The sequence below is a fragment of the Elephas maximus genome, chromosome 10 (genome assembly GCF_024166365.1).
Source record: "Elephas maximus indicus isolate mEleMax1 chromosome 10, mEleMax1 primary haplotype, whole genome shotgun sequence".
NCBI lineage: Eukaryota > Metazoa > Chordata > Mammalia > Proboscidea > Elephantidae > Elephas > Elephas maximus.
Window position 1 is genome coordinate 46784001 of NC_064828.1, and position 17779 is coordinate 46801779.

The following is a 17779-nucleotide window of genomic DNA, read 5'->3' on the forward strand; positions in this document are numbered from 1 at the left end:
GTTTCAGCTGCAGCTATAGGTGATGACGGCTATTTCCCCAGAGGATTCACAGGCCAGTCAGAGTCCACTATTTCTGCTCTGCGGTTGACCTCTCACAACAACATAAGCTGTGCCTACCAAAGACGTGAGATCCTATGAGCCGCCATATAAGATAATCCACAGGTCCCACCCCAACAGGAGTAAAGGAGAATGAAAAGACCAAAGACACAAGGGAAAGATTAGTCCAAAGGACTAATGGACCACAACTACCACAGCCTCCACCAGACTGAGTCCAGTACAACTAGATAGTGCCTGGCTTCCACCAATAACTGCTCTGACAGGGATCACAATAGAGGGTCCTGGACAGGAGGGAAGAAAAATGTAGAAAAACTTCAAACTCACAAAAAAAGACCAGGCTTACTGGTCTAATAGACCAGAGAAAATGTGAAAGTACGGCCCCCAGACACCCTGTTAACTCAGTACTGAAGGCACTCTTAAAATTCACCCTTCTGCCAAAGATTAGACAGGCCTATAAAACAAACAAAAACATGTGTGAGGAACATGTTTCGTAGTTCAACCACATATACGAGACTAAACGGGCACACCAGCTCAAAAGCAAAGAAGGTAGGAAGGGATAGGAAAACTGGACAAATGGAAATGGGGAACCTGGGGTGGAGAAGGGGAGAGTACTGACATACCGCAGGGTTGGCAACCAATGTCACCAAACAATCTTTGTATTGTTTAATGAGAGACAAATTTTCTCTGTAAGCTTTCACCCAAAGCAGAATAAAATAACAATGATAACAAAGACCCAAAAAAAACCAGATGCGAGAAACACTTGGCAACTGAGAACACTCGTAGTCAGAAAGCTGAAAGAGCTGGTTAAACTGCATCGAGTTCTGAACAGTTTCGTGTGAACAGAAACTCGTCAGATGAGTATAAACACTTTAAACATACATATCTACATTTTTAAGTGTGATATTTAAATTTAAGAAATAGAAAATAGTGTATAATTTTTTGATGATTCCATTCATTATTCAATCTCCATTTAAATGTTCTATCACACATTGTTTGTACTTACATGTTTAAATCTGATATTTATCTCACAAATCGAAATGCCAACAAACATCAGTAACTAGAGGGAAGAAAATTAATGTTTCAATTCCAATATACCATTGTTTCACTGAAAACAACTTGATGGCATCACTATGAAATGAGATTTTTCTTCAAAAGGTGCTGGAGAAATGTACAAGAATGTTGTGAAGCAGGACTTTCAATGGAAAGCATCAGCAAACCCTGTGAACGTAAAATCAAAGTTAATCCAGTTTTTCTAATATACTGATGATACGTGGCTGGAAGCATTTTAATACGTACTGACTCTAATTCTACAAATGTATTTAGGCATTCTATTCTCTTTATGCTATCAAAGTTTAAGACTTGTTTTTACTGTAATGTAATACCAAAAAAAAAAAAACCAAACCCAGTGCCGTGGAGTCAATTCTGACTCATAGCAACCCTATAGGACAGGGTAGAACTGCCCCATAGAGTTTCCAAGGAGCACCTGGGGAATTTGAACGGCCAACCCTTTGGTTAGCAGCCGTACGTAGCACTTAACCACTATGCCACCAGGGTTTCCAATAATGTAATACAGTGACCATAAAATATACCCTAATGTTAACATAATTTCTTATCCTTTGAGTCCTAGTATGGGACTGTTATGGATTGAATTGTGTCCCCAAAAAACTGTGTGTCAACTTGGATAGGCCATGATTCCTAGTATTGTGTGGTTGTCTTCCATTTTGTGATCTGATGTAATTATCCTCCATTTTGTGATGTGCTGTAATCCTAACCTCTATGGCGTTAATGAGACAGGATTAGAGGCAGTTATGTTAATGAGCTGACAGAGAAAGTAAGCCTTCCCCCAGAGCTGGTGCCCTCCATTCAGACTTCTAGCCTCCTAGACTGTGATAGAATAAATTTCTGTTTGTTAAAGACATCTACTTGTAGTATTTCTCTTATAGCAGCCCTAGATAACTAAGACAGAATTTGGTATCAGCAGGGGGGTGCTGCTCTAATAGATACCTAGAACGTGGAAGCAGTTTTGAAACTGTGAATGGGTAAAGGCTGGAAGAGTTTCACGGTGCTTAATAGTAAAAGCCTAGATTGCCTTGAAGAGACTGTTGGTAGAATTATGAATGTCAAAGGCAATTCTAGTGAGGGCTCTGAATGAAGTGAGAAAAGCTGTAACATCAGAGACAGCACAGATGGTGAGAAGCAGCAGCAGAGAAATGGTGACAGCAGAAGTAGGAGACTGGCATAAGACGACACGGAAGCCACCCACAGAAGGAGAGAGCTGAGTGCCTTCGGGAAGGAAGCCTCCCAGCAGAGTGGGGTGCCTCCAGGAACTTATCAGTGGGGCTAGGTTTGCTGACCCATGGAGTGAGAGAGGTGAGTGACTTCAGGCAGAGGCTGACTGGCAGAGTGGGGTTCCTCCAGGCACCTGTCAGTAAAGCTAGACCTGTCGACCCATGGAGGTAGGGAGCTGAACACCTTCAGGCTGAGAAGCCAAAGAACCAGAAAGCAGAAGCTGAAGAGACAAGGAACACAGGAAGCAGAGCTGCCTTGGTCTCAAAAGGTGGGCCCGTGACCTCTAGTCTCAAAGGGTGGGACCATGGCCTGTTGGATCTCAAGGACTGTGGCCACTGCCTCCTGGGTTTTAAATAGTCAGACCTTCACCAACTCCAGAGTGTGGGGCTGCTGTTCACAAGTGCTAGTGGAATGGGGCTGGATCCTCTGCCCAAAGCTGAGAGGGCAGGGCTGCCATGCCCAAGGGGCAGAAGAATGGGGCCTGCCAGTGTCGAGGTGGTAGATTCGTCACGCATATAGACTAGGAGAATGGGGCTACCCAAAGTAAAAAGAGCAGATTTGCTGTCCCAGTAGGACTGGAAGGTGAAGCTGAAACCCAGGGCTGAGGGGCCTCCACCTAGAATCCAGAAACCATGGCCAACACCCAGAGTCTGATAGGCAGGGCCACTGCCTAGATGGTCTCAGAGCACAGAGGATTATTTTCAAGCCTGGAGAGCTAATATAAATTGTTCTGCAGGGCTTTGGACTTGCTCAATGCCCATTATCTTTTCTTTCCCTCTAATTTCTCCCATTTGTAATGGAAATGTCTACCTTGTGCCTATTCCACCACTGTACTTTGGAAGCAAGTAACTTGCATTCTAGATTTCACACATGAAGGGGAATTTTGCAGAAGATGAGATTTTGGACTTAGTATTGCTTTAAGACTTTTGAGATGATATGAGGGGGGTAAAATGGGTTTTACATGCGGCAAGGACATGAATTTGGCGGGTGCTGAAGGGTGGAATGTTATGGATTGAATTGTGTCATCCAAAAATTGTGTGTCAATTTAGCTAAGCCATGATTCCCAGTATTGTGTGGTTGTCCTCCATTTTATGATCTGATGTAATTATGCTACAGGTTGTAAATCCTAATCTCTATGATGTTAATAAGGCAGGATTAGAGGCATTTATGTTAATGAGGCAGGACTCAATCTACAGGATTAGGTTGTATCTTGAGTCACTCTCTTTTGAGATATGAAAAAAGAGAAGTGAGCAGAGAGGAGAGGGACCTCATTACCACCAAGCAAGATAGCCAGAAGCAGACAGCGTCCTTTGGGCCCGGTGTTGCTGCCCTGAGAAACTCTTACACCCAGAGGAAGATTGATGACAAGAATCTTCCCTTAGAGTTGACAGAAAGAAGAAGCCTGTCCCTGGATCTGGTGCCCTCAGTTCAGACTTCTAGCCTCCTAGACTAAAAAAAAAAAAAAATTTTTTTTTTTTTTTCCTATGAAAGAATAAATTTCTGTTTGTTGAAGTCATCCACTTGTGGTATTTCTCTTATAGCAGCACTAGATAAATAAAAAAAAATAATAAGACAGGGTTAAACCAGAGAAAATCCGTATCAACAATTTTTCAAGTATGAAAAGATTGAAAATAAAAGGACTTGTAAAATTTGCAACAAATATATGGTTGGTGACCGTGAAGCAAATCTAGAGAGACACTTTAAACGTTATCATACGGATGAATACAATGCAGTGCAAAGCAAGAAGACAAAGAAGATTGAAGAAAGTGTTGGAAGTGTTCTGAATAAGCAACAACAAACATTAGAGGAGTCTACAGTTCCAGAATGCCTTAAGGTGAAATTAGATAAACAATTGTGGATGCATGTATTGAATTAGTTACTGTTAATGGTTATTTGTTGGAGTTAATTGAATACGCAGGATTCTGTAAAATTTTAAATCCAATTATTATTTCAATCGGTCAAAATTTTTCAATTAACTCAGAGAATATTAAGGAAATGATACCTCAGTTCTCCTTAAAATTTTGCTCCAATATTAGCAGTAATTTAGAAAAACGAATATTCTCTTTGAAAGTGAATGTTGCCAAAAGATTGAATCAGTCAATTCAGTCAGTTCTAGAAAAATAACGTTCAATTTGCACAAGATGGTAAGATACATCTGTTGACACTGGGAATGAAAGAATTAGATGAAAAACACACAGATCTGTACATAAACAAACACTGTCTATCAAGTTTTAGAGAACAATGGTTCACAACAGATTTATTCTGTAACCACAGATAATGGCTCTAACATGATTAACTCTGTTGATTTGCTCAGAAATGGCAGTGAAATCAAATGGCAAATGACAGGGCAAAATGACAATTTTGAGGACTCTTAGTGTTTTTTTTTTTAGTGCACTTTGGCTTGCAGACATTAACTATGGCAGAGTGCAATGAAAGTGACAAGGTTTATAGAAGATTGACTGATACAACGTGTGCTGCACACACACTTCAATTAGTTATCAAAGACACAATAAATGATGCTGAACTGGGAGAATTTTTAGGAGAATGCCGTGAACTCCTTCAAATACTTCGTATTCTGACACTGTCTACCAAATTTTTGGAAACTAATTTAAGGATACCTGAACTGGATCGCCCAACACGATGGAACAGTATATGCACCATATTAGAAACCTCACTAGGATGCAGAAATCTCTGTGCTGTATTAGCTGAGAATAATATATTACTTTTCTAATGACAAATGGGCGCATGTCAAATTAATTTTGGAAACTTTGAAACCTTTAAAGAAAGTTACAATAAGATTGCAAAGTGAACAATTAACCATGAGTGATGTTTTTGGTATGTGGGTGGAAGCTAAGCTAAAATTAAGAACATTTTTTTAAGTTTTATTGTGCTGTAAGTGAAAGTTTACAAATCAAGTCAGCCTCTCATACAAAAATTTATATACACCTTGCTATATACTCCTCCTAATTGCTCTCCCCCTAACGAGACAGCACACTCCTTCACGCCACTGTCTGTTTTCGCGTCCATTCAACCAGCTTCTGATCCCTTCTGCCCTCTCATCTCCCATCCAGACAGGAGCTGCGCGCATAGTCTCATGTGTCTACTTGATCCAAGAAGCTCATTCTTCGCCAGTATCATTTTCTATCCCTTTGTCCAGTCCAATCCCTGTCTGAAGAGTTGGCTTTGAGAATGGTTCCTGTCTTGGGCTAACAGAAAGTCTGGGGACCATGATCACCGGGGTCCTTCTAGTTAAACTTAAGAACTCCTAACAATACGTTTGGAAACACACTGATCAAAAAATTTAATATCAGGGTAAAATGTATTGCTGAAAATGATAGCGTATTAGGAGCATTTTATCTAGATCCTTGTTATTAAATTCTAATTAGTTCTGAACTTAACGTGAAGGCCATATTACATTTAAAAAGCATTTGAAAAATGATAGAAAAATCTGAAAAAGAGCCATATTGAAAGTGTAACAAAGGAAAGCAATTCAGGAAATACTCTCATTTCAAATGATGACAAGATGGAATTATTTCTCAAAATGAAAGAAAAAAGTGAAATTGAGATCAAATGGCTATACTGTTAATATTGACTCTGTATTGACAAGCCTTGATAGTCTACAAAGAGTGGAGAGAGAAAAAAATTTATATTCTTCAATTTTAGGAAGAAAATCTTTCACAGTATCCCCAGTTACATGAAATTACTATGATATTTTTGAGTGCACCAGCTACTCACGTCAGTGTTGAGTTTCTCAGGTTTGAAGTTCATCTTGCGAGACAGATGACAGCTTAACGGAAAAAAATAATAGAGGACATTCTTTTAATTAGGTGTAATTACGGTTTATGCAATGATGTTTTCTTAATGAACTGTATAATTGTGTACAAATTAAATCTATATTTGTAATAAAACGTTTATTTTATGTAATGCTATTGCAATTCTTCAGCTTAGAACTGGCATGAATATTAAAGTATTAAATATTTTATTGTGCTTTGCCTTTGTGTGTTGATGTATTAGGTATGATAGCACACTTTGTACGTCTAGTATTTTGTGAATTCTTATCAATTTCACATGACTATTAAGACAGCACTGGGTGTTTTTGGATGATTAAACATTAGTAGTGAAATGTCACCTACATCAAAATTAAGTTTGTTTTCAGTGTATTTTAAAGTATGGAGAATTTCCTACTAAAAAAGTATTTTGAATCTTCAATTTAATATTTTCACAGTATATTGGGAGTATTTTTATCACACTACTATTTTAAAGTGACTCAGTGCTGCAGTGAATTCTAGTGTATTTTAAAAAATAATTTTGTATACATTTTAAAAATAGATTTAAAAATAATATTTTTTTTTATATCATGTTTTTCCTTGTATTGAAATGTTTTGAGACTGATTAAAACTGAACATCGTTGTAACTCTATTAATGAATGTGCAGAAAGAAACAGTTTCATATTGCTGCTTTCAAAATTAATTACAAAATCTTGGGATGAACAAAATTCAATATAAAAATATTATTTGCAATATTAGGAATGAATTTGGTAGCCATATTTCTTCAGATGAAATTGTTCCAGGTTAACCATTTGCAGAATACAAATTTCAGATCAAAGAGTAAAAAACAGGCTGGAACCAGTTCAAACCAGTTCAGTCATGGATGATGAAGCCAAACTGGAACAAAACTGAATTTTTTAAATTTTGGTGAATTGGAACAGAAAAGATTACAGTTCAAAGCCCTAACTGAGCACAATCTGTGCCACCCAGGGACTTATGTAAATAACAGAGGCTTATAATGATCCGTGCCCAATCTTGTCACTTCTTTCAACGTCTGTTTGTGATTAGTCACTGAGAATTTCTAATTCGGTTCACATATAGATAGTAAAGCACACAGTTGTTTTCCCTCTTTGGCCCTTAGTTATCCAGTGCTGTTATAACAGAAATACCACAATGGCTTTAACAAACAGAAATTTATTTCCTCACAGTCTAGGAGCCTAGAAGCCTGAATTGAGGGCACCAGCTCCAGGTGAAGGCTTTCTTTCTCTTTTGGCATTGGGGGAAGGTCCTTCTTCTCATCAGTCTACTCCTGGTCTAGGAGCATCTCAGTACAGGTACTTTGAGTCCAAAGGGCACGCTCCACTCCTGGCTCTTCTTGCTTAGTGACAATGAGATCCCTCTCCTCTCTGCTCAATTCTCTCTTTTATATCTCAAGAGATTGACTAAAGATACAACCTAATCCTGTAGATTGTATCCTACCTCATTAACATCATAGTGGTTAGGATTTACAGCACATAGGATAATCACATCTAATCACAAAATAGAGGACAACCACACAATACTGGGATCACGGCCTAGCCAAGTTGGCACACATTTTGGAGAGACACAATTCAATCCATAACAGTCCCCCAATGGTAAAGGAAGTACAAGTGAGCAATAGTCCTACAGTATGTCCTACTGTACAAATAAATAACTTTGTAGGATTCAAATTGAATCTAAATGGATACTATGCTTCTTGTTGTTGGTGTTCCTCACTCCTCTACCTCTAATGTCTCACCCAGTACCTAGTTTTTAGTAAACAAACAATAAATAGTAGTTGAATAAACAAATAAATGCTTGACATATGAATTCTTTTAATAGCCAAAAAAAAAAAAATTTTTTTTTTTTAAAGCAACCAAAAACATCTGATTTTGCTTTTTTGCTTTTTTTTTTTAGGTCCAAATTCCCTCTTCCAGGCAATGTGGTACAAAGTTCTGGAGTCTCAAAATAGTCTAAAAGCTTTGATTATATTCATTTCTTAAAAAAAAAAATTGTCTTATCCACAGACATTTAAGCAAGTTCGGTTGTTTTTTGCCTCCCAGCATGTTTCCTCATCTTTAGTGATAGTTCCCCGACTTTCCTCTGGAGGAGCCACCCACTCTCCGTCTATGGGCTGCCAGGTAGAGTTAGCTCCATGGTGAACATATTAACCATCTCTAAGGTACTTGGCCCATCACATTCTCTGGGCCACCGTGATTTCTTCAGTGATGTGGGGAAGTCTGCTAGGCTTCATGAGAAAGAGAAGCTTCCTCACATGACACTCGGCTGGATGTCACAAAGATGGGAACCTGAAGATTCCTGGGACCACAACACAGAGCCTGAGGGAAGAGCCCACCCAGAGAAGCAGAGCGAAGAGTTGAATTCTTTGACATCACTTGAGCCCTGAATCAAATCTCACCTGAAGCTGGTTACCTGTGATTTTCTCAATTATAAAAACCAGTGAATTCCTTTTGTTTTCTTTTTTGCTGATGCTAATTTGTTTGGGGTTTTTGGTAACTCCCAATAAAAAGATTCCTATCTGGTGCATCTACCACCATAGAAATGTGAACAAGAACATAAGTTTGACTATTTCTTCTTAATAGACAGCTTCTAAAGCACAATGAGCTGCTTTAATCCAAAAATTGAATTATCAGCACTTCTGACACTCCGTGGAGAGTTCAACTTTGACATTATCTAGAGACTTCCTTAAGATATCTAATATAAGAAAAGTAGCAATTCTCAGCAGGGTTCTGAAGGGCAACCCGTGTTCTGTGCTGTGTGACCTACAGTAACATAGAATGTGAACCCTGGGTAAGCATGGTTGAAAAGCATGACTTAAAGGACATACTAATTATGCTTCTCTCCAGGTTCTACTAGCTCCATCTCAACATTAAATCAGACTACCAGAAAGCAGCAAACCTGACCCAAATTGTTCATTCTCCATAAAGAAATTGTTTTATTCAATCTCCACGTTGGGTCCTTTAAGATTTAACAAAATATTCTTGGTTTTCATAGAAAAAAGAGGGAAAGAAGGATCAGCAAAGGAAATTGCTAGAGACAGAAGATGAGAAACAGTCTGTGAGAACAAAGAAAATAATCCTAAAGAAAAACAAATTAAGTTCAGACATAAGAAGCCATGTGCAACCCACACATTATAGCTCATAGAAAGAGGAAAGCTAAAACAAGATCGTTACAGACCTAAAAGCTAACATTTCTCTCCTGTTGTTCTTTTGTTTGTATTGTATTAAGAAGGGGTTCGATTTTGTGGAATTGAGTTCTATGGGCCTCTAGGCCTCTCGTTTTATCTCCCAGGTTGCTTGGCTGTCATACCTCCCTGTTGCTACAAGCAGGAACAATGGGCCCACCCACACTGCGGCCTTCTTTGGGTAGCACAGCCCGGCTGTGTGATTCTTCCATCTTCCAGGGACATGAAGCACTCAAAGACAAAAGATATATCTGTTTCTGGGCCACAGCCTGGCTACAGGAAGGGACTCAGCAAGGCTGGAACCTATGCCTCAAGGTAGAATTACGAGCAGTTAAGTCACTTGAGCTCTCATAGGGAATGTAGTTATGGGGCAAGGTCATAGAGGAAGTTATAAAAGCTGTTTTTCATATTATTTATCTCTACTAAAATAGAACTATTAAAAATATACCAAATGATGAGAATCACTAACCACATTTCAGGTATCTTAAGGTAATAATTATAGATATTGTGCAATTATTTTTCCAACTACTATCTAATGTTTGCTTAAAATATCTCCAATTTTCACTTCATTAACATTTGAACAAAATGGAACTTTCAGTTCTGATAACGTGGCAACTAAAAACATCCGGAAATGTTAGATAAAATATAACAAAAAAATCATTAGGTACACAACTGAGCTCACTGGAAAGCTGATGTTTTGAGACCCCCTCGGGTAGTATGGGTGCCAGATAAGGAGCAAAACTGAATATTAGATTTGGAGCGAAGTCTTGGGCCCACATTGGGGAGAAGTTGAAACTAAGGTGCAAGTAGGTCTGAAATCTAAATGTATATACATGTGTGGCACAGTAATCCCCAAGCCAAGAAATAAACATATTTCTCCTGGACTGGTGATAACCTTGGAGTGCCGGAAATTACAAACACAAATCCACCTTGGAGGAAATCTTACTCAATTCAGGCTGCTTTGGAATTCACAATAGAAGATCTCACAACAAAATAATAATAGTAGTAGTAATAAGGCATAGATAGAACTAATTCAGCATGAACACAAGTCAGCAAAGACAACTGAGATAATAGAACCTGAAACAGTACAACAGGTACATTTTTAAACGTTAAAGAAATAAAAGGAGAATAAACACATGGGTACAAGAATAAACACTATGGAGAAGAAAAGAATAGGCTGATCTGGAAAATAATCAAATAGAATGACTAGAAATTAAAAATACAGTCAATAAAATTAAAAATTCGTTTCACAGGCTAAAGAGTGAATCAGACCTGGCTGAAGAGAGAATAAGTGAACAGAGAGATCGATCAGAAGACATTACCCAAAATGCAGCACAGAGAAACAGTTTTAACAAGAAACTTGCAAATCTATGTACTTCACTGGAGGTAATATACATACAAATACATGTCTACTCTCCATGTACAATTCCTGCCAGATTTTATGACTTCTACCACTTGTATCTCACTGCAACTGGACAGGCACAGAATAACTTAGTTGTCTGAGGTTCAGTCACTAACAAAAGTTATTAACTGTAGTTTAATTTGGTTATTAAACAGGGATTTATCAAAACCCCTCCTGAGTATGCAGTTATGCAGCCTTAGTTCTGTTTTGATAACTTCATGCAGATATCATCTTATACATTACATAAATTTGGTATCTTTCTTCTTCATAGACACAAAAGTGCAGTTCTAATGCCAGACTTTACTTTCCCTCATCTTTATTTCTCCCAGTGTTTCATCTCTATTGATAAAGCATAATGGCTAAGAGGCCCTGTTTGAATCCTTTTTCAGTCAATTACCACTTGTACGATCTTAAACAAGTTACGTAACCTCACAATTTCCTGGTGTAAAGACTAATGAGATACTGCAACTAAAAGGTACCTGGCTAATGGCATTTAATTGCTGATAGTTATTACATTCTACTCTGCTACCTGCTTTACCTCCCCTTCCTAGTCCCAGCTCTTGGCCCCCTTTTCTAATTCTCCCCAACAGGCTTTTCTCAGACTTTCCATATTAGTGGGGGAGGGGGGTTTCAATTACCCACCCTATGTTCCCAAACATCGTTATTTACCCACCCTATGTTCCCAAACATCGTTACTTGGGATCAGGAAGGGTTGCTGTCTTCTTGCCACATTCCTGCGATACTTAACTTTCCTGCCTGATTCTAATTTTTTTAACTTTTTTAGATAAATCTTTCTGCCCTTGTGACCCTCTGAGATTTTCATTATGCTTTTAGATTTCTGAATTTTTGCCCTAGTTCCCTCACCAGCCATTACTATTCTCACCCCCTTATTTCGCAGCACTTTATCTGACTAAACACTGTGATTACTACATATGTCTTTATTCCTAGTACTGAATGACATGAGCCTCATTGACCCATTCTGTGAGGACAGAATTACATACATGATTACAACACATTTCTCCCTTTGGGATGGCATCTGGATTGTGGCTGTAGAGTACCTACTCAATGAGTTCATGATAGCAGGGAATAAAAGAGTGCACATTGCAATCTCTGAGGAGCTAAAAAAAAAAAAAATACCTCTGTCTGGGTCCCACCCGAGATAGTTAATTGGTCTGGAATGTAGCTTGGGAATTTTTCAAGGCCCTCAAAGTGATCCTAATGTGCAGCCAAAGTTGAGAACCACTGCTCTAGCACCAACATGGAAAGGTACACTGAGAGCCCATCACCAGGAACCATTTACTGAGATATTACCCTCTGCAAGTCTTACCTCACTGGACCCTCACAACCACCTGTGAGCTGTGGAGATTATTATCCCCATTTTATAGATGAGGAAGCTGAGGCTTAGAGAAGTTGTATAATTTATCCAAGTTCACACAGCTATGTGGTGCAGAGCCAAGATTTGAAACATGACCATCAGAATGCAAGGGCCATTCTCCTAATCTCTGTGCCACTCTGTCCCGGCTCAAAGTAAGCGGAGTACCCAAACCAGATCTCAACCCCCTGCAGGTTTCTGTAGTTTTCCTCTAGACTGGTTATCCTTGTCACTCCTTGGTAATGTCTCCAGGAAGGGTGTGGGTTCAGGAAATTACCAAGGGGATCTTGCTAATGGAAGTTTATGGATAAACACAGCGTCCAGAAGATGGTGCATAACACTGCAACCTTTCCTATCCAGTTTGCCTGGGTCCCTGGGGTCCCTTCTCTCTCTGATCTCCGATCTCCCTTCTTTTCTCTCCCTCCACTATCCCCTTGGTCTTTTCCCATTCCTTTGGTCTACCCCACAGGATCCCCACTCCTTCCTGGAAAGATAGTGGCAGAACCTTACGGGGCATCATTGGAGGAGCCCTGTGATGCCAGAATGGAATGTCCTTGTTACTTACACAGACTGTCACATAGCATTAAGTTCATTGCATTATTGTGTTAATCAATAGTCTGTGTTTTCCTCTATTTTATCAAAGTCCCCTCCTGGGCTGGGATAAGGCGGAGAAGGAATTAAGGAGAAATTGGAGAAAACTCTATACTGCTTCTTATAAAAAGCAGATGGCCTTTACTCTTTAAGCAATGAAAATAATTAGCAGGTGGTTGTCACTGCTTTCTCCTGCTGCCAAGGGGACGGGCTTCTCAAACACAAGCCACGCATTGTGTGCTGAGCCTGCCCCACCTAAGAGCTGCTGACAGGAGTCATACTTCAAGGGATCTGAGAGGCATGTGGGAGTCACAGAGATCCTCTTCCTCTCTCCAAAGCTGGGCATGTTAGGCCCAGGAGGAAGCTCCGGTTCCAAATCAAACAAGGGTCACACCCAGAAGTGTGGTAACCAAGTTAGCCAAGCCGGAGTGGGAGGGGAGACAGGTTCTTACACATCATTTCCTGTACCCTCTCCCTCCGCAGGGTCCTTTATCTGTCCCTCTCCTTCCTGGACAATTACAATTATCTGCTTCTCCTCCTGATGCCACCACTAGGCCCCACAGCAGAGATCCCTAACCATTGTCTGAGGTTTGAGATAACTGGGAAGAGGGATGATGTAGGCCATAAAGCCTCAGTGAGAGAAGGAAGTGCTGCCTACAGCTGTGAACTGGAAAGGGATTTGGAGAAAGGAGTAGGGGGGACAAACAGTGGAAGCTAACAGCCGCAGTTGTCTATTCCCAGTCAATATTCTGAACACAACACCCACCTTCTTAAACCAAATATTTAAATTCCTCATCCTCCTCATTAGATATAAGCCGCTCAACTTCGTACTAAAAATGCTCATAAGGGACATAAAGAACTGCAAAGAAGTCTTAAGTTTTGCTCTGTTGGTTTATTGTTAGTAGTAATATTAGTATTGCAATTGGACACTGTATTATGTACATACAGAATAAGGTAAATATATTAATGTTATTAGGAACCAAGATTTTCACCATAAAAGAGAAACACATATAAAATAAGAGGCAATGTCACTGAACTGTACATGTAGAAATGGTTGAATTGGTTTATGTTTTGCTGTGTATATTCTCAAAGACAAAAAAAAAAAAAAATATGTAAGAGTTAAGAAAAAAACCCTGTAATGTTAAATTAGAGTTGGAATTATCAATTTGAACGTGATCGTTCCACTAAAAGGAACTAAAAGCAAGGATATCCCAGTAGCGACGAGCACAATTACCACACTGACCTTGGTTTTCAAATACAGCTCCCTATCAAAAGAACCAGGACTCATTAGAGAAATGGCTGATTCCAGGGCAGATAGCACACAAGATTAACCCAGGACATCTTGTGCCAGAAAAGTTTTTAAAAAGTACATAAAGATGAATGGGGTTTTATCAGATGAAAGCAGAAGAAAAACTGCTTGGCGGAATCCATTAAAGTTAAACATACTCATACCCAAATAACAAGCAATTTCACTCCTAAGTATATGCCTCCCCCAGCCCCCAAAAAAGTGTTCACCAAAAAACAAGTACAATAATGTTCATATCAGTGCTATTTTAATAGTCAAAACCTGAAATCACCCTAAATGTCCATCTACATGAAAATGGATAAATAAGTTGCAGGTACCAATGAAAAACAGAGAAGTACAACTACACAAAATAACACAGATGAATCTCACAAACAATGATGAGCACGAGAAGCCAGACATAACAGTACGCACTGTATCATTCCATTTACACAAAGTTCGAAAGTAAGCAAACACGATGATGGGGTTACATATAAGGATAAGAGGTTACTCTTTTGGGCGGAAGTAGTGATGGGAGGAGGGCGTTACAAGGGCTTTTGGGCTAGTGGCATGTTCTGTTTCTTGATCTAGGTGCTGGTTACACAGGTGCACATTTTGTGAAAATTTTTTGAACTATACACTTGATTTCTTGTGCATTTTTCTGTATTTTTATTTCATTAAAAAAAATTTTACCTTAAAAAGAGCCAGCTTGAAGGGACTCACTGTGGCCAAATTTGGTATCATTTGAACATTTGAAAGGATAATGATGGCAGCTGATTATTAAATGAAAATCCATGAGTCCCTAGAAGGAAGGAGAATAAACAGGATAGGTCTTCTTTACAAAAGAAAGTCACTAATAAATGTAGAAGGAATGATAGGATTAGAAGATAACCATCTTGAACCCTCTCCCCTAACACAATTAATTGATTCAGGTAACAATACCCAATGGAAGCTAAAGCTATCACGTGAAAACTTGTTAACAGAAGATTCATACAGGTGTCAAAGAATCATCCCAGAGACAACTTACCAAACGCAAAGAAGAGGGGTATATCTTTATAATGGAGCGGTGCACTGGTGACCACCTGAAATGAATCAAGTGATTGAATTTAGCATCACAAGTAATGGAACAGTGGGAGATTACATGCCTCCCCATGTAATACAAATTAAGCAAGCATTATGCCCTAAGGCAGTGGGGCGTCATGACTGCATTAGAATCACCTGAGATTTTTAGACCCCCCCTCCTCCAATGCCTAGACCATACCACCAGACCAACTCTATCAGCTTCTCAGGTTATTGCAATGTACAGTCAAGTCATTTTGTATAAAAATGTATATGCCAAATCTAACTTCCAGTTATAGGATATACAGGACATAAAGCAGTGGTTCTTAACACTGAACACACATTAGAGTCACTTAGGAAATTTTGAAACTAGGGCCGCCTGAGTTTCATCCCCAGCGATTTTAATTTAATTGGTTTATGATCAGAGAACACAAGTGTCTGTATTTTTTAAAGGAGTCTCAGGTGATTGTGATGTGCAGCCAGGGTTGAAGATAACTGGGATAGGAAAAAAAGTTAATATCATGAAGAAACAGTCAAATCTAGAATGGGGGACTTTTGATACGACCACTAGCCTAGACTCTTCAAAAAGTCAACGTCATGGTGGGGGGGGGAGGGAGAAACTAGACTATGTTATAAATGAATGAATAAATCATAATGTGCTCATTAGTTTGATAAAAATAGCTATAAAGACATTTTGGGGCAATTGGGGAAATTTAATAATTGATTTTAGATGGTTAATTCTCTTAGTAATGATAATGGCATAGTGTGGTTCTATAGACAAATATCTATATTCTTAAGTAATATATGCTGAAGGTTGAGAAGTGATGCGTCAAAATGTGTATACAATTTTCTTTCAAATGGTTCAGCAAAGAAAAAAGTATACACATAGAGAAATAAAGCAAATATGGCAAAATGGTAACAATTGCTGAAGCTAGGTTAAGGGTTATGGGCGTATGTTGTACTATTTCAATATTTCTGTATGTTTGAAATATTTCATAATAGTAAGTTGAGGAAATATTTCATAATAATAAGTTGAGGAAATATTTCATAATAATAAGTTGAGGAAATGAGAAAAATCAAAAATACAGATTAAAATCTACTCACAAAGATAGTATAATTACTATCTGCACTACTTCTTTCTTGAGAATTTTTCAGGAAAACCTACTCTCAACTCAACCAACCTCACACCACATCCAACAATCAAAGCTGCGTTTCTCAACTTTTGCCCACTGGATTTTAATAGGGGTTAGAATGGAAAGGTCTCTTGTTCAAATGAGTTTGAGAAATGCTGGGTTATGCAGGGTGCTCTTGGTTAAGATGCATTGTTCACTGGGGTGGGGGAGGCACCAGCACAGTAAGGCAACATTTCTCAACCCTATTTCATTTCCAGTGCTATCCACAATTTGTTATGATCCACACAGTCAAATGCCTTTGCATAGTCAATAAAACACAGGTAAACATTTTTCTAGTATTCTTTGCTTTCAGCCAAGATCTATCTGACATTAGCAATGATATTCCTCATTCCACATCCTCTTCTGAGTCTGGCTTGAATTTCTGGCAGGTCCCTGTCAATGTACAGCTGCAGAATTTTTTTAATTATCTTCAGCAAAATTTTGCTTGCACATGGTATTAACAATATTGTTTGACAATTTCCACATTCTGTTGGATCACCTTTCTTGGGAATGGGTGTGAATATGGATCTCTTCCAGTGAATTTGTAGATAACATTGCAAAGAACGGGAATTCCAGAATATTTAATTTTGCTTATGCAGAACCTGTACATAGACCAGGAGGAAGTCTTTCAAAAAGAACAAGGTGATACTGCATGATTTAAAATTGGAAAGGGTATGCAGCAGGGATGTATCCTTTCACCATACTTAATCAATATGTATGCTGAGCAAATAATCCGAGAAGCTGGACTAGATAAATAATGCAGCATGAGGACTGGAGGAAGGCTCGTTAACAACCTGCATTATGCAGATGACACAACCTTGCTTGCTGAAAGCAAAGAGGACTTGAAGCACTTACTGATGCAGATCAAATACTACAGCCTTCAGTATGGATTACACCTCAACATGAAGAAAACAAAAATTCTCACGACTGGACCAATAAGCAACATCCTGATAAATGGAGAAAATATTGAAGTTGTTAAGGATTTCATTTTACTTGGATCCACAACCAACGTCCATGGAAGCAGCAGTCAAGAAATCAAATGATGCATTGCATTGGGCAAATCTGCTGCAAAAGATCTCTTTAAACCATTAAAAAGCAAAAATGACTAAGGTGTGCCTAACCCAAGCTATGGTATTTTCAATCGCCTCATATGCATGCGAAAGCAGGACAATGAAAAAGGAAGACTGAAGAAGAATTAAAGCACTTGAATTATGGTGTTGATGAAGAATATTGAACCAGAAGAATGAACAATTCTCTCTCGGAGGAAGTACAGCCAGAACACTCCTCAGAAGTGAGGATGGTGAGACTTCAACTCACTTACTTTAGACATCTTATCAGGAGGGACCAATTCCTGGAGAAGAACTTCATCCTTGGTTAAGCAGGGGGTCAACAAAAAAGAGGAAGACCCTCAAAGAGATGAATTGACATAGTGGCTGCAATAATGGGCTCAAACATACAAACTACTGTGAGGATGGTGTAGGATCAGGCAACGTTTCATTCTGTTATACAGTCGCAGTCAGCTCAAAGTGACCTAATAACATTTCATTTCCAACCCTTTTTGATCA

At 38.8% G+C, this 17779-nt stretch overlaps 1 long non-coding RNA gene across 1 annotated transcript in view; it reads right to left on the reverse strand.

The window, feature by feature from the left end:
• Positions 1 to 17779, reverse strand: part of LOC126084651 (uncharacterized) — a 99866-nt gene that overhangs the window by 32520 nt on the left and 49567 nt on the right. The window contains exons 2-5 of the long non-coding RNA XR_007519046.1: positions 15011 to 15065; positions 14677 to 14785; positions 6082 to 6133; positions 1153 to 1275 (exon numbers count right to left, since the gene is read on the reverse strand). This is a non-coding gene — a long non-coding RNA (uncharacterized LOC126084651). The remainder of the gene's footprint in view (positions 1 to 1152; positions 1276 to 6081; positions 6134 to 14676; positions 14786 to 15010; positions 15066 to 17779) is intronic.